The sequence below is a fragment of the Salarias fasciatus genome, chromosome 23 (genome assembly GCF_902148845.1).
Source record: "Salarias fasciatus chromosome 23, fSalaFa1.1, whole genome shotgun sequence".
NCBI classification, from domain to species: Eukaryota; Metazoa; Chordata; class Actinopteri; order Blenniiformes; family Blenniidae; genus Salarias; species Salarias fasciatus.
Window position 1 is genome coordinate 34386053 of NC_043766.1, and position 23221 is coordinate 34409273.

Below are 23221 nucleotides of genomic sequence, written 5' to 3' on the forward strand. Positions count from 1 at the left end.
CACTCTAAACTGGAAGCTCTCAGGTTCTGTTATCATCATTTTTAGGGACCGAGCCCGGAGGGCATGGTGGCCGCAGGCCACCATGCCCGGAGGGCAAGGTCTCTATTGTTATTCGTTCGTTTCTTATTAGGGACCGAGCCCCGGAGGGCAAGGTGGCCGCAGGCCACCTTGCCCGTAGGGCAAGGTCTCTATTGTTATTCGTTCGTTTATTGTCGTCGTTCTATATTATTAGGGACCGAGCCCCGGAGGGCAAGGTGGCCGCAGGCCACCTTGCCCGTAGGGCAAGGTCTCTATTGTTATTCGTTCGTTTATTATTCTACTCACCCGGTGTTTCAAGCCAAATTTGACCCCCTAAACATGCACGAAAACTCACCAAATTTGGCACGCACGTCATGACCGGCGAAAAATTTTATAAAATGGAAAAATTAACCCAATCTGCTCTCTAGCGCCACCTAGAAACAGTAAAATAGGCGCCACGGCCCGCAGGAATGTCGCAGAGAGATCAAACCTACGTTGACGCGTTCGTCTCATCGAGATCTACATTTCACACACTGACACACCTGACCTAAATCCAACAGGAAGTCCGCTATTTACCTTTCAAAGTAAAATTTTGATCAAAATCACACCTCACGAAAAAATTATCTCCTCCGAGACCGTTTGTCGTACAGACATAAGAGTAACGCGACGTGAAAGAAGACAAATTTCTCTACAAAAGTTGTGAACAACTTTGTCAAAAGTCTAACGGTGTGGATTTTATTAACGTTCAAAGTTGGAAGTCTGAAATCCTGCCTTGCTCCGGCCCTCTTCCGTTATAATGGGGAAAAAAGAAAAAAAGTCGCCTTTTTTCAGCACCTCGAACAAGTGGCGACTGCGGCTAAACCGTGACTCCTATCAACAAACCGAGCACATGGAAAGTTCCAGCAGGTTCTCCCGAACAAGATGATGTAACATAAGTGGGGAAAATATCATGTTATATGTATGTTTTCACAGGTAAGAAAAGGTGTGCGCTCTGCATTTTTTTTGTTCTCAGTTATAATGGAGCCGGATGGGGAAAAATCTCGCGGTTCTCACAAGCTGAGGCCTCTGAGGTCCAAACTAAACGTCTGACTGCTCTGAAAGCCTCACCAACTGAAAGAAAACAAATTTTCCTATCAAACGTGATATTTTTTGTTCAGTTAGGCCAAACAGCAAAGGAACAAGGAGCAGTTGTTTCCCAAACAGAAGCTTTGATTTTCTCCTCTCTCCACTCTAACTGAAATGACCATATATGGGCATCCAGTGCAGTTACACAGCTGACAGCAGCTGTCAATCAAACTCTGACACTCAGTGCCTTCATTCAGTGACTGTCAAAACCAGATGGCAAAAGCTAACTACTCCTTGTTAGTGGATGGGAGATGCTAACTACTCCATGTTAGTGGATGGGAGATGCTAACTACTCCATGTTAGTGGATGGGACATGCTAACTACTCCATGTTAGTGGATGGGAGATGCTAACTACTCCATGTTAGTGGATGGGAGATGTTAACTATTCCATGTTAGTGGATGACAGATGCTAAGAGCTTCATGTTAGTGGATGGGAGATGCTAACAACTCCATGTTAGTGGATGAAAGATGCTAACAGCTACTTGTTAGTGGATGGGATATGCTAACAAGTCCACTATTACAGATGCTAACAGCTACATGTTAGTGGATGGAACATGCTAACAACTCCATGCTAGTGGATGGGAGATGCTAGCTACTCCATGTTAGTGGATGGGAGACGCTGACTACTCCATGTTAGTGGATGGGAGATGCTAGCTACTCCATGTTAGTGGATGGGAGATGCTAACTACTCCATGTTAGTGGATGGGAGATGCTAGCTACTCCATGTTAGTGGATGGGAGATGCTAACTACTCCATGTTAGTGGATGGGAGACGCTAACTACTCCATGCTAGTGGATGGGAGACGCTGACTACTCCATGCTAGTGGATGGGAAATGCTAACTACTCCATGTTAGTGGATGGGAGATGCTAACTACTCCATGTTAGTGGACGGGAGATGCTAACAACTCCATGTTAGTGGATGAAAGATGCTAACAGCTACTTGTTAGTGGATGGGACATGCTAACAAGTCCACTATTACAGATGCTAACAGCTACATGTTAGTGGATGGGACATGCTAACAACTCCATGCTAGTGGATGGGAGATGCTAGCTACTCCATGTTAGTGGATGGGAGACGCTGACTACTCCATGTTAGTGGATGGGAGATGCTAGCTACTCCATGTTAGTGGATGGGAGATGCTAACTACTCCATGTTAGTGGATGGGAGATGCTAGCTACTCCATGTTAGTGGATGGGAGATGCTAACTACTCCATGTTAGTGGACGGGAGATGCTAACAGCTCCATGTTAGTGGATGAAAGATGCTAACAGCTACATGTTAGTGGGTGGACGTCTCAGTCGCTGGCCGGCGGGGAGGCTCGGTCCCGACCAATGCCGCTTGCGGCTTTAATTAGGGACCGAGCCCCGGAGGGCAAGGTGGCCGCAGGCCACCTTGCCCGTAGGGCAAGGTCTCTATTGTTATTCGTTCGTTTATTGTCGTCGTTCTATATTATTATTATACTAACGCCCAAAGAAACGCAAATTTGACCCACTAAACATGCACGAAAACTCACCAAATTTGGCACGCACATCATGACCGGCGAAAAATTTTATAAAATGGAAAAATTAACCCCAGCTGCTCTCTAGCGCCACCTAGAAACAGTAAAATTGTCACTACAGTCCGCAGGAATGTCGCAGAGAGATCAACCCAACGTTGACGCGTTCGTCTCATCAAGGTCTACATTTCACGCGCTGACACCCCTGACCTAAATCCAACAGGAAGTCTGCCATTTCCCTTTCAATGTAAAATTTTGATCAAAATCACTCCTCACGAAAAAATTATCTCCTCCGAGACCGTTTGTCGTGCAGACATAAGAGTCACGCGACGTGAAAGAGGACAAATTTCTCTACAAAAGTTGTGAACAACTTTGTCAAAAGTCTAACGGTGTGGATTTTATTAGCGTACAAAGTTGGAAGTCTGAAATCCTGCCTTGCTCCGGCCCTCATCCGTTATAATGGGGAAAAAAGGAAAAAAGTCGCCTTTTTTCAGCACCTCGAACAAGTGGCGACTGCGGCTAACCCGTGACTCCTATCAACAAACCGAGCACACGTAAAGTCTCAAAAGATTCTCCCGAACAAGATAATGCAACATAAGTGGGGAAAATTTCATGATTTATGTATGTTTTCACAGGTATAAGTTGGTGTGCGCTCTGCATTTTTTTCCCTCTCAGTTATAATGGAGCCGGATGGGGAAAAATCTCGCGCTTCTCCCAAGCTGAGGCCTCTACAGTCCAAACTAAAAGTCTGACTGCTCTGAAAGCCTCACCAACTGAAAGACAACAAATTTTCCTATCAAACGTGATATTTTTTGTTCAGTTATGCCAAACAGAAAAGGAACAAGGAGCAGTTGTTTCCCCAAAAAACACTTTTATTTTCTCCTCTCTCCACTCTAACTGAAATGACCATATATGGCCATGCGGTGCAGTTACACAGCTGACAGCAGCTGTCAATCAAACTGTGACACTCAGTGCCTTCATTCAGTGACTCTCAAAAGCAGATGGCTACAGCTAACTACTCCTTGTTAATGGATGGGAGATGCTAACTACTCCATGTTAGTGGATGGCAGATGCTAACTACACCATGTTAGTGGATGGAAGATGCTAACAACTCCATGTTAGTGGATGGGACATGCTAACGACTCCATGTTAGTGGATGGGATATGCTAACTACTCCATGTTAGTGGAAGGGAAATGCTAACAGCTCCATGTTAGTGGATGGGAGATGCTAAATACTCCATGTTAGTGGATGGGAGATGCTAACTCCTCCATGTTAGTGGATGGAAGATGCTAACTACTCCATGTTAGTGGATGGGAGATGCTAACTACTCCATGTTAGTGGATGGGAGATGCTAACTACTCCATGTTAGTGGATGGGAGATGCTAACTACTCCATGTTAGTGGATGGGAGATGCTAGCTACTCCATGTTAGTGGATGGGGGATGCTAACTACTCCATGTTAGTGGATGGGAGATGCTAACTACTCCATGTTAGTGGATGGGAGATGCTAGCAACTCCATGTCAGTGGATGGGGGATGCTAACTGCTCCATGTTAGTGGATGGGAGATGCTAGCTACTCCATGTTAGTGGATGGGACATGCTAACTACTCCATGTTAGTGGATGGGAGATGCTAACTACTCCATGTTAGTGGATGGGAGATGCTAATAACTCCATGTTAGTGGATGGGAGATGCTAACTGCTCCATGTTAGTGGATGGGAGATGCTAACTACTCAATGTTAGTGGATGGGAGACGCTAACTATTCCATGTCAGTGGATGGGAGATGCTAACTACTCCATGTTAGTGGATGGGAGATGCTAACACCTACATGTTAGTGGATGGGACATGCTAACAACTCCCATGATAGGGGTTGGACGTCTCAGTCGTGGGCTGGCGGGGAGGCTCGGTCCCGACCAATGCCGCTTGCGGCTTTAATTAGGGACCGAGCCCGGAGGGCATGGTGGCCGCAGGCCACCATGCCCGTAGGGCAAGGTCTCTATGTTATTCGTCGTTTCTTTTCTTAGCTATTATTATTATACTCCCCGCGCCTTTGACCTCAAATTTGACCCCCTAAACATGCACGAAAACTCACCAATTTGGCACGCACATCGTGACCGGCGAAAAATTTTATAAATACAAAAATAAAAACCATCAGCTCTCTAGCGCCACCTATATCCCCAAAAACGTCTAAAACAGTCGCTACGACCCGCAGGAATGTCGTAGAGAGATCAAACCAACACTCCACGCGTTCGTCTCATCATGATCTACATTTCACGTGCTGACACCCCTGGCCTAAATCCAACAGGAAGTCTCCTATTTCCCTTTCAAAGTAAAATTTTGCTCAAAATCACTCCTCACGAAAAAATTATCTCCTCCGAGACCGTTTGTCGTACAGATATAAGAGTCACGCGACGTGAAAGAGGACAAATTTCTCTACAAAAGTTGTGAACAACTTTGTCAAAAGTCTAACGGTGTGGATTTTATTAGCATTCAAAGTTGGAAGTCTGAAATCCTGCCTTTCTCCGGCCCTCATCCGTTATAATGGGTAAAAAGGAAAAAAATCGCCTTTTTTCAGCACCTTGAACAAGTGGCGACTGCGGCTAAACCGTAACTCCTATCAACAAAACCGAGCACACGAAAAGTTCCAGCAGGTTCTCCCGAACAAGATGATGTAACATAAGTGGGGAAAATTTCATGATATATGTATGTTTTCACAGGTATAAATTGGTGTGCACCTTGCATTTTTTTCGCTCTCAGTTATAATGGAGCCGGATGGGGAAAAACCTCGCGCTTCTCACAAGCTGAGGCCTCTGGGGTCCAAACTAAAAAGTCTGACTGCTCTGAAAGCCTCACCAACTGAAAGACAACAAATTTCCTATCAAACGTGATATTTTTTGTTCAGTTATGCCAAACAGCAAAGGAACAAGGAGCAGTTGTTTCCCCAAAAAAGACTTTTATTTTCTCCTCTCTCCACTCTAACTCACATTACCATATATGGGCATGCATTGCAGTTGCACAGCTGACAGCAGCTGTCAATCAAACTCTGACACTGATTGCCTTCATTCAGTGACTCTCAAAAGCAGATGGCAAAAGCTAACTACTCCTTGTTAGTGGATGATAGATGCTAACTACTCAATGTTAGTGGATGGAGATGCTAACTACTCCATGTTAGTGGATGGGACATGCTAACTACTCCATGTTAGTGGATGGAACATGCTAACTACTCCATGTTAGTGGATGACTGATGCCAACAGCTCCATGTTAGTGAATGGGAGATGCTAACTACTCCATGTTAGTGGATGGGAGACGCTAGCTATTCCATGTTAGTGGATGGGAGACGCTAGCTATTCCATGTTAGTGGATGGGAGATGCTAACTACTCCATGTTAGTGGATGGGAGATGCTAACTACTCCATGTTAGTGGATGGGAGATGCTAACAACTCATTGTTAGTGGATGGGAGATGCTAATTACTCAATGTTAGTGGATAGGAGATGCTAATTACTCAATGTTAGTGGATGGGAGATGCTAACAACTCCATGTTAGTGGATGGGAGATGCTAACTACTCAATGTTAGTGGATGGGAGATGCTAACTACTCCATGTTAGTGGATGGGAGATGCTAACAACTCCATGTTAGTGGATGGAACATGCTCACAACTCCATGTTAGTGGATGGAACATGCAAACAACTCAATGTTAGTGGATGGGAGACGCTAACTACTCCATGTTAGTGGATGGAGATGCTAACAACTCATTGTTAGTGGATGGGAGATGCTAATTACTCAATGTTAGTGGATGGGAGATGCTAACAACTCCATGTTAGTGGATGGGAGATGCTAACTACTCAATGTTAGTGGATGGGAGATGCTAACTACTCCATGTTAGTGGATGGGAGATGCTAACAACTCCATGTTAGTGGAATACAGATGCTAACAGCTCCTTGTTAGTGGACTGGGCAAGCTAACAACTCCATGTTAGTGGATGACAGATGCTAACAACTCCATGTTAGTGGATGGAACATGCTAACAACTCAATGTTAGTGGATGGGAGACGCTAACTACTCCATGTTATTGGGTGGGATATGCTAGCTACTCCATGTTAGTGGATGGGAGATGCTAACTCCTCCATGTTAGTGGATGGGAGATGCTAACAGCTCCATGTTAGTGGATGGGAGATGCTAACTACTCCATGTTAGTGGATGGGAGATGCTAACAACTCCAATGTAAGTGGATGGCAGACGCTAACTACTCAATGTTAGTGGATGGGAGATGCTGACGACTCCATGTTAGTGGATGAGACATGCTAACTATCATGTTAGTGGATGGCAGATGCTAACTACTCCCATGTTAGTGGATGGGATATGCTAACACTCCATGTTAGTGGATTACAGATGCTAACAGCTACATGTTAGTGGATGTGACAGCTAAACTCCCATGTTAGAGGGTGACGTCTCAGTCGTGGCCAGCGGGGAGGCTCGTCCCGACCATGCCGCTTGCGGCTTTAAATTATTATACTAACGCCCAAAGAACGCAAATTTGACCCACTAAACATGCACGAAAACTCACCAAATTTGGCACGCACATCATGCCGTCGAAAAATTTTATAAAATGGAAAAATTAACCCCATCTGCTCTCTAGCGCCACCTAGAAACAGTTAAATTGTCGCTACAGTCCGCAGGAAGTCGCAGAGAGATCAAAACCAACGTTGACGCGTTCGTCTCATCAAGGGCTACATTTCACGCGCTGAGACCCCTGACCTAAATCCAACAGGAAGTCTGCCATTTCCCTTTCAAAGTAAAATTTTGATCAAAATCACTCCTCACGAAAAAATTATCTCCTCCGAGACCGTTTGTCGTACAGACATAAGAGTCACGCGATGTGAAAGAGGACAAATTTCTCTACAAAAGTTGTGAACAACTTTGTCAAAAGTCTAACGGTGTGGATTTTATTAGCGTTCAAAGTTGGAAGTCTGAAATACTGCCTTTCTCCGGCCCTCATCCGTTATAATGGGGAAAAAAGGAAAAAAGTCGCCTTTTTCAGCACCTCCAACAAGTGGCGACTGAGGCTAAACCGTGACTCCTATCAACAAACCGAGCACACGCAAAGTTCCAGCAGGTTCTCCCGAACAAGATGATGTAACATAAGTGGGGAAAATTTCATGATTTATGTATGTTTTCACAGGTATAAGTTGGTGTGCGCTCTGCATTTTTTTTGCTCTCAGTTATAATGGAGCCGGAAGGGGGAAAATCTTGCGCTTCTCACAAGCTGAGGCCTCTGGGGTCCAAACTAAAAGTCTGACTGCTCTGAAAGCCTCACGAACTGAAAGATGACAAATTTTCCTATCAAACGTGATATTTTTTGTTCAGTTATGCCAAACAGCAAAGGAACAAGGAGCAGTTGTTTCCCCAAAAAAGACATTAATTTTCTCCTCTCTCCACTCCAACTGAAATGACCATATATGGGCATGCGGTGCAGTTACACAGCTGACAGCAGCTGTCAATCAAACTGTGACACTCAGTGCCTTCATTGAGTGACTCTTAAAAGCAGATGGCAAAAGCTAACTACTCCTTGTTAATGGATGGGAGATGCTAACTACTCCATGTTAGTGGATGGGAGATGCTAACAGCTCCATGTTAGTGGATGGGAGATGCTAACAACTCAATGTTAGTGGATGGGAGATGCTAACTACTCCTTGTTAATGGATGGGAGATGCTAACAACTCAATGTTAGTGGATGGGAGATGCTAACTACTCCATGTTAGTGGATGGGAGATGCTAACTACTCCATTTAGTGGATGGGAGATGCTAACAGCTACATGTTAGTGGATGGGAGATGCTACAGCTACATGTTATTGGATGACAGACGCTAACAGCTACATCTTAGACGAAGGGAGATGCTAACAACTTGCATGTTCATGGGGTGGACGTCTCAGTTGCGGGCCGGCCGGGAGGCCGGTCCCGACCAATGCGCTTGCGGCTTTAATTAGGGACCGAGCCCCGGAGGCAAGGTGGCCGCAGGGCCACCTTGCCGAGGGCAAGGTCTCTATTGTTATTCGTTCGTTTGTTCGTTCTCCTCCTATATTATTATTATTATACTAACGCCCAAATAAACGCGAATTTGACCCCCCTAAACTGCACGAAAACTCACCAAATTTGGCACGCACAATCGTGACCGGCCGAAAAATTTATAAAATCGAAAACGAAAACCATCAGCTCTCTAGCGCCACCTATATCCCTGAAAAACGTCTAAAAACAGTCGTCTACGGCCCGCAGGAATGTCGTAGAGAGATCAAACCAACACTCACGCGTTTCCGTCTCATCGAGATCTAAATTCACGCGCTCAGACCCCTGACCTAAATTAAACAGGAAGTCCGCTATTTCCCTTTCAAAGTAAAATTTTTGCTCAAAATCACTCCTCACGAAAAAATTATCTCCTCCGAGACCGTTTGTCGTACAGACATAAGAGTCACGCGACGTGAAAGAGGACAAATTTCTCTACAAAAGTTGTGAACAACTTTGTCAAAAGTCTAACGGTGTGGATTTTATTAGCGTTCAAAGTTGGAAGTCTGAAATCCTGCCTTGCTTCCGGCCCTCATCCGTTATAATGGGGAAAAAAAGGAAAAAAGTCGCCTTTTTCAGCACCTCGAACAAGTGGCTGACTGCGGCTAACCGTGACTCCTATCAACAAAACCGAGCACACGAAAAGTTCCAGCAGGTTCTCCCCGAACAAGATGATGTAACATAAGTGGGGAAAATTATCATGTATATGTAGGTTTCACAGGTAAGAAATTGGTGTGCGCCTCTGCATTTTTTTTGCTCTCAGTTATAATGGAGCGGATGGGGAAAAATCTCGCGCTTCTCACAAACTGAGGCCTCTGGGGTCCAAACTAAAAGTCGACTGCTCTGAAAGCCTCACCAACTGAAAGACAACAAATTTTCCTATCAAACGTGATATTTTTTGTTCAGTTATGCCAAACAGCAAAGGAACAAGGAGCAGTGTTTCCCCAAAAAAGCTTTTATTTCTCCTCTCTCCACTCTAACTCACATTACCATATATGGGCATGCATTGCAGTTACACAGCTGACAGCAGCTGTCAATCAAACTATGACACTGATTGCCTTCATTCAGTGACTCTCAGAGCAGATGGCAAAAGCTAACTACTCCTTGTTAGTGGATGGGCATGCTAACTACTCCATGTTGTGGATGGAACATGCTAACAACTCCATGTTAGTGGATGACTGATGCCACCAGCTCCATGTTAGTGGATGGGATGCTAACTACTCCATGTTAGTGGATGGGAACGCTCTACTCCATGTTAGTGGATGGGAGACGCTAGCTACTCCATGTTAGTGGATGGGAGATGCTAACTACTCCATGTTAGTGGATGGGAGATGCTAACTACTCCATGTTAGTGGATGGGAGATGCTAACAGCTCCATGTTAGTGGATGTGAGATGCTAACAACTCCATGTTAGTGGATGGCAGACGCTAACTACTCCATGTTAGTGGATGGAAGATGCTAACTACTCCTGTTAGTGGATGGAACATGCTAACAACTCCATGTTAGTGGATGACTGATGCCACCGCTCCATGTTAGTGGATGGGAGATGCTAACTACTCCATGTTAGTGGATGGGAGACGCTAGTACTCCATGTTAGTGGATGGGAGACGCTAGCTACTCCATGTTAGTGGATGGGAGATGCTAACTACTCCATGTTAGTGGATGGGAGATGCTAACTACTCCATGTTAGTGGATGGGAGATGCTAACAGCTCCATGTTAGTGGATGTGAGATGCTAACAACTCCATGTTAGTGGATGGCAGACGCTAACTACTACTCCATGTTAGTGGATGGGAGATGCTAACAATTCCATGTTAGTGGATGGAACAGCTAACAACTCTGTGTTAATGGAAGACAGATTCTAACAGCTTATGTCAGTGGGTGGACGTCTCAGTCGCTGGCCGGCGGGGAGGCTCGTCCCGACCAATGCCGCTTGCGGCTTTATTAGGGACCGAGCCCGGAGGGCATGGTGGCCTGCGGCCACCATGCCCGGAGGCAAGGTCTCTATTGTTCTTCGTTCGTTTGTCGTTCTCCTCCTCCTCCTCCTCGTTCTCTATTATTATACTAACGCCCAAATAACGCGAATTTGACCCCCTAAACATGCACGAAAACTCACCAAATTTGGCACGCAAATCATGACCGGCGAAAAATTTTATAAATGGAAAATTGGCCCCATCTGCTCTCTAGCGCCACCTAGATCCCAAAAAACGTCTAAAACGTCGCTACGGCCCGCAGGAATTGTCAGAGAAATCAAACCAACACTCATGCGTTCGTCTCATCAAGATCTACATTTCACGCGCTCACACCCCTGACCTAAATCCAACAGGAAGTCCGCTATTTTCCCTTTCAAAGTAAAATTTTGATCAAAATCACTCCTCACGAAAAAATTATCTCCTCCGAGACCGTTTGTCGCACACACATAAGAGTCACGCGACGTGAAAGAGGACAAATTTCTCTACAAAAGTTGTGAACAACTTTGTCAAAAGTCTAACGGTGTGGATTTTATTAGCGTTCAAAGTTGGAAGTCTGAAATCCTGCCTTGCTCCGGCCCTCATCCGTTATAATGGGGAAAAAAGGAAAAAAGTCGCCTTTTTTCAGCACCTCAAACAAGTGGCGACTGCGGCTAAACCGTGACTGCTATCAACAAACCGAGCACACGTAAAGTTCCAGCAGGTTCTCCTGAACAAGATGATGTAACATAAGTGGGGAAATATGATGATATATGCATGTTGACACAGGTAAGAATTGGGGTGCGCTCTGCATTTTTTTGCTCTCAGTTATAATGGAGCCGATGGGGAAAAATCTCGCCTTCTCACAAACTGAGGCCTCTGGGTCCAAACTAAAAGTCTCAATGCTCTGAAAGCCTCACCAACTGAAAGACAACTAATTTTCCTATCAAACGTGATTTTTTTGTTCAGTTTTGCCAAACAGAAAGGTACAAGGAGCAGTTGTTTCGCAGAAGGAAACTGTAATTTTCTCCTCTCTCCCACTCTAACTGAATGACCATATATGGACATGCAGAGCAGTTACACAGCTGACAGCAGCTGTCAATCAACTCTGACACTCATGACTTCATTCAGTGGCTGTGTCCGAATGTGCACCCTATGCCCTAACCCTCAATCACTACATAGTGCACTACATAGTGTTGACTACGTAGTGCACTACATAGTGCCCTGAATCTGTTGGCGATTCGGACACTCAGCTCCCTACTTTTTCCCTCAGCGCTGATCACGTGACCCTCGGCCAGTACGATGAAACTACACGCACCGGCTCGTTAAGACTTGATATTTTTAAATGTGCTCTTTCTGCATTTTACTTTCCTCGTCATGTTTCTAATCATTGAAGAAAAAAAATATATTACTTATATATAATACGTTTATGTTTTGTGTTTGCGCCACTCACCTGCTGCGGGAGTCTCATCCACCCGGCGAAATGGCCCCCACTGTCAAGTTTTCTGTGTTTTTGTGCACTTTAATTCAACTTTTACTGGCCAAAATGGCACAAATAAAGGAGAGGAAACGACTGAGAAGCCTTGAGGAGGAGACGGCGAGTGACAGTGGCTCTCATCGCTCATCTCGCACCACGTAAGAACATAACGCTAGTTAATTCCCTTTTATTGCAATTTTCACGCCATCTGCTGGGGAAAGTTAGCTAAAGGTATTATAGTCCTTATTTTTAATTGATTGCTTTTAAGCATTGGCAAATTAATCTCATTTATCAATGGGAATCACTGCAGGACTTGATCTCGTCCATATACCATTTCAGCTATTTACAGTAACTACCCAAAAACCAGCTATTCAACATGTAAACACTTTTAAGTCCATTTGGTATTAGCTGAATGCTACAATGAATTGGCAAACTAAATGAAATGACCATATACTTGAGGAAACAAGTTTTTCATTGACAACATCCTTTCTGACTCCCTGTGTTAACTATATGCATAATTATGATAACAGGAATACATATGGGAAGGAATAAATCCTCTGAAAATCCAGATACAACCTGTGAATAAAGCATTTACCCTTAATAACATGAGAAGTCACCAACCTTGTGTTTTAGTTTTTATTAAGGCAACAACAAAAGAAAGACATACAATATTGAAGTGCAAAAGATAAACCTACAAAACAAGAATATAGAACCACTTTCCACAGCTTTAAACTCCCAGAAATGCTACCATGAGAAGTTGCATTTTCAGGAGCTTAAAGCTGTGCAAAGTGGTTCTAGATTATTCACACAACAAACAAGCGACCTGTTTTTCCCCCCCAGACACCACCGCACTTTATTGTGTGGTCAACAGAAACGTTCCCCTGTTGGCCGGGTACTTCGATGGCCACTCAGAGCTCCGGCCAGACTTCTGGCTACACCGCACCACCATCTCCAGTGCTGGGGGAGGCACCTGGACACCCTGGTGTTCTTCTTCTGGCTGGCTGAGGATACGGAGGCGCCTGATCTCCTTTCCTCCTGCAGAAGAGCTGGAAGAGATCTCTGCTGGTTTCCAGCAGTCGGCTGATCTGCCTCTTTTCGGAGGGTCGTGGGAAGCATCGACGGCTGCCACGTCAGGAAAGCCCCATGCAGAACACGCACAGTGTTATTTTAACCACAAGATGTTCCACTTGGTGCAGTTTCAGGCGGTGTGTGATCACCGAGGAAGATTTCTAGACGTCTTTGCTGGTTACCCTGGCTCGGTCCACGACTCCCGTGTGTTGAGGAACAGCCCCATCTACACCGAGCAGCTGCATCCTCCCGCCGGCTTCATCCTCCTCGGTGATGGGGGGTACCTCCGCCTGTCACGGCCCATCACCGCCCTGACGCCGTACAGGCAGCCTGTGAGGAATCCTGTTGAGGCCAGGTTCAACGGTCTGTGGTGGAGAGAGCGTTCGGAGTCATGAAGGCCAGGTGGCGGGCCATATTAAGGCACTGGAGGTTCAACCCACCTTTGCTGTGAAGGTCATCGCCTGCTGCGCTGTCCTGCACAACCTCTGCCTTCACCACGGGGCCTGTTGGAGCCGGAGCCAGTCCAGGAGCCAGAGACAGAGGCTGTCCACCGGCCAGACAGAGGCTGTCCACCAGAGCCAGAGACAGAGGCTGTCCACCAGGAGCCAGAGACAGAGGCTGTCCACCAGGAGCCAGAGACAGAGGCTGTCCACCAGGAGCAGGACGACCAGGGCCAGCAGAGCGGGGAGTCACTGCAGGCAGCCATGGCAGCGGGGGTCAGGCATCAGGCACTGCTGGACCACAATTACTGACTCTACTGGTGTCATTTTGTTCATGTTTGTTCTAAAATAAATGTTCATATGTACAGCAACAGTTTAATATAATGTAAATAGTTTGTGTAAATAGTTCATTTAATTGTCTATCCTGAAACATAACTATATAATTTTTCTTTAATAATCATCCTTGTTTTTATTTGATTTCTTTATTATTACATTGTTGATTTGGGAACTTTCAACTGTGAACTTAAATAACACACAAAACAAACTCAATTAATTTTGCCCACAATTTTTTCAAGCAGTTAACAGTCTCTCCTCTTCCCCCTTGACCTCTTGCCTGCAGTCTCTATACAATCACACAACACAACCACACAGTTTTATGCAATAGCACACGAATTGGCGTTAAAATAGTTATAGTTCCACAATCACATACAACCACGCAATATTCTGTAACAGAACACAAACGTGCACAATAGAAATAGTATAATAAGCTTACTCCCAGCCGGCGGCCGAGGCCAATCTCTTCCCACTGAAGGCTACTACAGCACCGGAGCCGCACCAGCCGCTCCACTCCTCGTCTGTCCCTTGAAAGACACAACACGTAATATACACACTCAGATATAAGCCCCTGGGTGTCACTACACCCGACATATTATCAGATGAACTGTTAATCATTAAGTATTTACGTTAGAAAACGCCGAAGATATCGATGCACTGTAGCTAACACAGGCTAAATATTAGCGCCGGCTAACTTTCAACTTACTGGGTCAAATATACGTTCAGTGGCCGAAACTTTACATATCTTTAACCTTTACCGTGTTTAACTTATTCATGCCCAGCAAATTCACAACATTGTAATGAATACTTACATTTATGTGTCACAGCTCCGGCTCCCGGCTCGCGCTGCTGCTGAGAGGCTGCTCTTACGTCATTTGCTGGAGACTCGCAATGCACGATGGGTAATATCGAGCCGTCTAGGGAGCATCGATGCTCACTACTTTTCAAGATGCATTGTGGGAAATTTCTAGTGCCCTACTTTTTTGTTATCTGGACATTCGGACACCCCTAAAATGGCGTCTTCACTATGTAGTGCCCTATGTAGGGAATAGGGTGCACATTCGGACACAGCCAGTGACTCAGGAAAGCATGGCAAAAGCTAACTACTCCTTGTTAATGGATGGAGATGCTAACGACTCCATGTTAGTGGATGGAACATGCTAACAACTCCATGTTAGTGGATGACTGAAGCCACCAGCTCCATGTCAATGGATGGAACATGCTAAGAACTCCATGTTAGTGGATGGGAGATGCTAACTACTCCATGTTAGTGGATAGGAGATGCGAGCTACTCCATGTTAGTGGATGGGAGATGCTAACTACTCCATGTTAGTGGATGGGAGATGCTAACTACTCCATGTTAGTGGATGGGAGATGCTAGCTACTCCATGTTAGTGGATGGGAGATGCTAACGACTCCATGTTAGTGGATGGAACATGCTAACAACTCCATGTTAGTGGATGACTGAAGCCACCAGCTCCATGTTAATGGATGGAACATGCTAAGAACTCCATGTTAGTGGATGGGAGATGCTAACTACTCCATGTTAGTGGATAGGAGATGCGAGCTACTCCATGTTAGTGGATGGGAGATGCTAACTACTCCATGTTAGTGGATGGGAGATGCTAACTACTCCATGTTAGTGGATGGGAGATGCTAGCTACTCCATGTTAGTGGATGGGAGATGCTAACTACTCCATGTTAGTGGATGGCAGATGCTAGCTACTCCATGTTAGTGGATGGGAGATGCTAACTACTCCATGTTAGTGGATGGGAGATGCTAACTACTCCATGTTAGTGGATGGAAATGCTAACTACTCCATGTTAGTGATGGGAGATGCTACTACCCATGTTAGTGGATGGGAGATGCTAACTCCTGCTTGTTAGTGGATGACAGATGCGAGCTACTCCATGTTAGTGGATGGGAGATGCTAACTACTCCATGTTAGTGGATGGGAGATGCGAGCTACTCCATGTTAGGGGATGGGAGATGCTAACTACTCCATGTTAGTGGATGGGAGATGCAACTACTCCATGTTAGTGGATGGGAGATGCTAACTACTCCCATGTTAGTGGATGGGAGATGCTAGCTACTCCATGTTAGTGGTGGGATGCTAACTACTCCATGTTAGTGGATGGGAGATGCTAGCTACTCCATGTTAGTGGATGGGAGATGCTAACTACTCCATGTTAGTGGATGGGAGATGCTAACGACTCCATGTTAGTGGATGGGATGCTAACCATGTTAGTGGATGGGAGATGCTAACAGCTCCATGTTAGCGGATGGGGATGCTAACAGCTCCATGTTAGTGGATAGTAGATGCTAACAGCTACATGTTAGTGGATGGGAGATACTAACAGCTACATGTTAGTGGATGACAGATGCTAACAGCTACATCTTAGACAAAGGGAGATGCTAACAACTTGCATGTTCCTGGGTGGACGTCTCAGTCGCAGGCCGGCGGGGAGGCTCGGTCCCCCAATGCCGCTTGCGGCTTTAATTATTATTCTTACGCCCTCCTGTTGACCCCAAATTTGACCCCCTAAACATGCACGAAAACTCACCAAATTTGGCACACACATCCGGATCGGCGAAAAATTCGATAAATGGAAAGAAAAACAGCATCTGCTCTATAGCGCCACCTACATCCCGAAAACGTCTAAAACAGTCGCTACGGCCCGCAGGAATGGCGTAGAGAGATCAAACCAACACTCACGCATTTGTCTCATCAAGATCTACATTTCACGCGCTCACCCCCCTGACCTAATCCAACAGGAAGTCCGCTATTTCCCTTTCAAAGTAATTTTGATCAAAATCACTCCTCACGAAAAAATTATCTCCTCCGAGACCGTTTGTCGTGCAGACATAAGAGTCACACGACGTGAAAGAGGACAATTTTCCTACAAAAGTTGTGAACAACTTTGTCAAAAGTCCACGGTGTGGATTTTTTAGCGTTCAAAGTTGGAAGTCTGAAATCCTGCCTTGCTCCGGCCCTCATCCGTTATAATGGGGAAAAAAGGAAAAAAGTCGCCTTTTTTCAGCACCTCGAACAAGTGGCGACTGCGGCTAAACCGTGACTCCTATCAACAAACCGAGCACACGTAAAGTTCCAGCAGGTTCTCCTGAACAATGATGTAACATAAGTGGGGAAAATATCATGTATCTGTAAGTTTACACAGGTAAGAAAAGGTGTGCGCTCTGCATTTTTTTTGCTCTCAGTTATAATGGAGCCGGATGGGGAAAAATCTCGCGCTTCTCACAAACTGAGGCCTCTGCGGTCCAAACTAAAAGTCGAATGCTCTGAAAGCCTCACCAACTGAAAGACAACTAATTTTCCTATCAAACGTGATATTTTTGTTCAGTTTTGCCAAACAGGAAAGGTACAAGGAGCAGTTGTTTCGCAGAAGGAAACTGTAATTTTCTCCTCTCTCCACTCTAACTGAAATTACCATATGGGCATGCAGAGCAGTTACACAGCTGACAGCAGCTGTCAATCAAACTCTGACACTCAATGACTTCATTCAGTGACTCAGGAAGCAGATGGCAAAAGCTAACTACTCCTTGTTAATGGATGGGAGATGCTAACTCCATGTTAGTGGATGGAACATGCTAACAACTCCATGTTAGTGGATGACTGAAGCCACCAGCTCCATGTTAATGGATGGAACATGCTAAGAACTCCATGTTAGTGGATGGGAGATGCTAACTCCTCCATGTAAGTGGATGGCAGATGCTAACTACTCAATGTTAGTGGATGGGACATGCTAACTACTCAATGTTAGTGGATGGGAGATGCTAACTACTCAATGTTAGTGGATGGGAGATGCTAACTCCTCCATGTTAGTGGATGGAAGATGCTAACAACTCCATGTTAGTGGATGGGAGATGCTAACTACTCCATGTTAGTGGATGGGAGATGCTAACTACTCCATGTTAGTGGATGGGAGATGATAACTACTCCATGTTAGTGGATGGGAGATGCTAACAATTTCATGTTAGTGGATGGGAGATGCTAACTACTCCATGTTAGTGGATGGAAGATGCTAACTACTCCATGTTAGTAGATGGAAGATGCTAACTTCTCCGTTAGTGGATGGAGATGCTAACTACTCCATGTTAGTGGATGGGAGATGCTAACTACTCCATGTTAGTGGATAGGAGATATAATACAACTACTCCATGTTAGTGGATGGGAGATGCTAACAATTTCATGTTAGTGGATGGGAGATGCTAACAACTCCATGTTAGTGGATGACAGATGCTAACAGCTACTTGTTAGTGGATGGGACATGCTAAAAAGTCCACTATTACAGATGCTAACAGCTACATGTTAGTGGGTGGACGTCTCAGTCGCTGGCCGGCGGGAGGCTCGGTCCCGACCAATGCCGCTTGCGGCTTTAATTTATCCACCAGTCTCTTTTCTCCTCTTCACAGTAGTGGTACTTTATTGTAATTTTCTACTTGTTGTTTTTTTAATACTGTTGCTGTTGCTTATGACTGTTCCTGGTTTGACTGTCCTGTAAGCTACTTTGTTTGGCCATAGCCATCAATGTAGACTGGACCAGGATCATGTGTTTGCCCTTTCTGAAGATCAGCACAGTGTCTTTTGTTGTTTAGCAGGAGATTGTTGGTGGAGCACCAGTCAGTTTGATGTTTCACCTTCACCTGTATTGCTGTCTTGTCACCATTAATTGTCAGACCCACAACTGTTGCTCTGTCAGTAAACTCTATGATGGTCTAGACCTATGGGTGGGTCAACAGTAATGGGTGGAGAGAGTGAACAGGAGGGACGCGCCACACATCCTTGTTGAACTGTGGTGTTTAAGGTGAGGGTTGAGGACGAGTCCTTGCCTCGCCTCAGAATCTACAGCTGGCTTGTCAGAAAATCCAACACAGAGTTTCAGATGGTTGAGTTGACACTGAAGCTGTGGAGCTTTCACATCAGGCTATGGAGGGTTACAGAATTGAAGACTGAGCTGTCCAGGAAGTGCAGGAAGAGCATCCTGACATCAGTGATAGGCTTTTCAAGATGCTCCAGGATGATGTGGAAGAAGGGCTGAATCCAACCTCTTGATCAGTTTTCCCTAGATGCTGGTTCAGTATGACGGGTACGGTGTGCTGGATATAGCTTAGAGTCCGTCTCTCAAAACATTGGTCATGACTGCTGTGAGCTTAATGAGGCAGTAGTCATTCAGCATAATTCTGGTTTTATCTGACTTGAGTCTCTTCAGTGCCGTTAGCACTCAGATCTTTACAACAACTACAGCAATTCAGTTTGTCAGTACAATCCTTCATCCTAGCATGAAGAATAAACTCGGGTATGGATCGCCCTCTGAAATCAACACTTGCTGGTAGCCGTAACCTTAGTGGTGACTGTAGCTGAAATAATAAAAGCATTCATGATTACAGCAGCTGTAGCTGTAACAGTAACCGTAGCAGAATGCTAACAGTCATGCTGATGTTTGTGGTCAGGGCAGCGGTAATATAGCAGGAGCTTTAGAAGTAGCAGTAGTGTTGGTAGCTATGGTTCACAGTAGCTGTAGTGGTAACGGCAGTGTTCCTGGTAATGTTATCCACATGGGAAGCTGTAACATTAGCTTCAATGGAACAATATTGCTAATACAATATTGCTAATGACAGCTCCAGCAGTAACAGTAGCAGGAAAAGTAACAGTAATCCTAGCAGTAACAGTAGCTTCAGTGCTAATGATAGCATCAATGGTTGTGGTAGCGCTAACAGTAGTGATATCGGTGGTGTTTGCAGTAACCATGGTGATAACCGTCGCCGTAATGCTGAGAGATTTCCACTCACATCTGGATCTATCTTTAGTCTCAGCTCAAAGTCAACTCCAGATGTTTCTCTGTTCCAGCTGCTGGAGGACAACATGCTGACTTTCATGAAGGGGGAGCTGAAGAAGATGAAGAAGCTCCTGAGTCCAGATTACCCAGCATGCTCATGGAGTGAGCGGGAGGATGAGGATGAAGAGCAGAGGGGCAGCAGAGATCATTTCTGATGTTCACACTGGACTTCCTGAGGAGGATGAAGCAGGAGGAGCTGGCTCAGCGTCTGAGGAGCAGTACGAGGATTTGATCTCATCAAGCACTGAAATGTTTTCAACTTCAAAGGAAATCAATCAGAAAATGAGTCCTGTCTCAGAACACAGCTCATTTCCAGCTCATACACACTAAGAGAGTTCCTCAACTCTGCTCTCCGTGTCATGCAAGCATCAATCATTCCAGTAACAACTTCAATTAGATGTTCTAGTTCACAAAACTCTGAACTCAGCTGTCATTTGGAATGGGGTTGTTTTCTTCTGGGCTGCAGGGTCACTGTGTCACATCACAGAACAGTGCCAGAGATCCCAACACTGACCATGTTTACACATAAAATCTAGTCGTAGAATAGTGTTTGTTGAGAGCACAGAGTGGCTTCTCAGAATGGAAGTGATTTTGGAGCAAAAATCAAATTAAAAAGCATGATCAGAAATGCTTTTTAATATGAGGCTGCATTAACTGACTCAGATTACAGATAGTCAATCATTGAAATGGAATTTTCATTTCCTTCTTTAGGTTTCACATTTTGTGAAAAAACAAAAAATTAATTGTTTAATTATTAATTGGTAATTAATTGATTGGTCGTTTTCATGGCCGCCCTGTGAAAAGTGAATTAAAATTCAATTTGCCTTCGCCATCCGAAGTGGCACAGGAGGGTGAACACTCAGTCAGTGAACGCTCCACAATTCTCTCCTGTAAAATGAGAATCTGGGGCTCCAGTTCCAATTACATTTTTCTTTGTTTTTGGAATGGTGACACAAGTATGAATGGCTTCATGTCTCTGGGATTTATGGCACCGACTTCACCGTTCTTCTCCTTTTGGCGTTCTCTCTTTTGAGAATTATGGTTGTTACCTTATCTCAGGAAGAATTCTCCTTTTGTTGGTTTTCCCAACATTCAATGTACCCAACAGTGTTTCTGGTTGCTTTGACCTCACTGGCATGTGCTTCAGTTCCCGAAAAGTTCCTCTTTTACCCCCTTTGCCATGATGATGAAAGGTGAGGAAAACACACCAATCTATCAAAAGGTGTTTCGTTGCCATATATAGTTGAGTTGAGTGTATGTGTGCTTGTTGGAGCTTCAGGGCTGAGTGTTCTAATCTAAGGTGCTGCAAATTCCCAAGAAAGACAAAACAAGAATGTACACTTCAAGACAGAGAAAACAAGAATACACGAGAAGCAGGGAATTTCCATGACAACACCTGCCTGAGATCAGAGGCATTTGGTCTCCACTGAGGAGCTGGATGGATTTGATGGAGGAGAAACATCTCCATCAACACACTTTCATCTTCACATTCAATATCAAATGCTTTCCACTGATTCATGGTTTCCTCTTTTCAGGAATTTCTGCTGGAGTCTGCCAACAGAAACTGAAATGTGGCCTGAGAAGAGGTTCAAGTGTGTGTTGAGGGGGTCTCTGAAGGAGGACAGTCCACTGAGCAGAACCAGATCTACTCAGAGCTCCACATCACAGTGGGAGGGACTGCAGAGTCATGAGGAACACGAGGTCAGACAGGTTGAAACAGCATCCAGGAAAACCAACAGAAGAAAGAAGCATCAGCCAGGAGACATATTTAAAGACTCATCTGGAAGTCTAAACCAATCAGAAGAGTGCTGACAAAGGGAGTGGCTGGCATTGGGAAAACAGTCCTGACACAGAAGTTCACTCTGGACTGGGCTGAAGACAAAGCCAACCAGGACATCCACTTCATATTTCCATTCACCTTCAGAGAGCTGAATGTAGTGAAGGAGGACAAGTTCAGCTTGGTGGGACTTGTTCATCACTTCTTCAAAGAAACCAAAGAAGCAGGAATCTACAGCTTTGAAGAATTCCAGGTGATCTTCATCTTTGATGGTCTGGATGAGTGTCGACTCCCTCTGAACTTCCACCAGACTGAGATCCTGACTGATGTTACAGAGTCCACCTCAGTGGATGTTCTGCTGATAAACCTCTTCAGGGGGAAACTGCTTCCCTCTGCTCGCCTCTGGATCACCACACGACCTGCAGCAGCCAATCAGATCCCTGCTGACTGTGTGGACAGGGTGACAGAGGTCCGAGGGTTCACGACCCCCAGAAGGAGGAGTACTTCAGGAGGAGGTTCAAGAGGAGGAGCAGCCCGCAGGATCATCTCCCACATCAAGAAATCCGAAGCCTCACATCATGTGCCACATCCGGTCTTCTGCTGGATCACTGCTGAAGTTCTGGAGGAAGAGTTGAAGAGCAGAGAGGGAGGAGAGCTGCCCAAGACCCTGACTGAGGTTTCATCCACCACCTGGTGGTCCAGGTCAAAATGAACAAGGTCAGGTTTGATGGAGGAGCTGCTACAGATCCACACTGGAGTCCAGAGAGCAGAAAGGTAATGGAGGCTCTGGGAAAACTGGCTTTTGATCAGCTGCAGAAAGGAAACCCAATCTTCTATAAATGACTTGAAAGAGTGTGGTATGACCTCAAAGCAGCCTCATGTACTCAGGAATGTTCCCACAGATCTTTAAAGAGGAAAAAGTCCTGAACAAGGACAAATTGTTCTGCTTCACCCATTCGGGCCTTCAGGAGTTTCTGGCTGCTCTTCATGTCCATCAGACCTTCATCAAGTCTGGGATTGACCTACTGCAAGAGCAACAACAACCCTCCAGGGGGTCGAAAGCAATGAAGAAGAGGCCAAAATTCACTTTCTCCATCAGAGCGCTGTGAATGAGGCCTTGAAGAGTCCAAATGGACACCTGGACTTGTTCCTCCGCTTCCTCCTGGGTCTTTCACTGCAGACCAATCAGAGTCTCCTTCAAGGTCTCCTGACAAAGACACGAAGTAACTCAGAGGCCAGGCAGGACACATTATGGTACATCAAGGGGAAGCTGTTTGAGAGTGCATCTGTAGAAAGAAGCATCAATCTGTTCCACTGTCTGAATGAACTGGAATGGACTTTCTGTGATGGAGGAGATTGAAGCGGCACCTGAGATCAGAAAATCTCACCACAGATCCGCTGTCTCCTGCTCTGTGGTCAGCTCTGGTCTACATCTTACTGTCATCTGAAGAAGATCTGAAGGAGTTTGACCCCAAGAAATATTCTGCTTCAGAGGAGGCTCTTCTGAAGCTGCTGCCAGTGGTCAAAGCCTCCAACAAAGCTCTGTATGTACTTTGTGAACTAATATGAAGACCTGAGTCCAGAACAAAGATTTAGCTGGTTTTCATTGTTGGTTCTTCTTCAGG

The 23221-nt window shown here is 45.2% G+C and overlaps 1 protein-coding gene across 1 annotated transcript in view; it reads left to right on the plus strand.

Annotated features, from left to right (window-relative positions):
• LOC115381302 (uncharacterized) overlaps nucleotides 1-23221 on the plus strand; it is a 58659-nt gene that overhangs the window by 15900 nt on the left and 19538 nt on the right. The gene's annotated exons all lie outside the window — the stretch shown is intronic.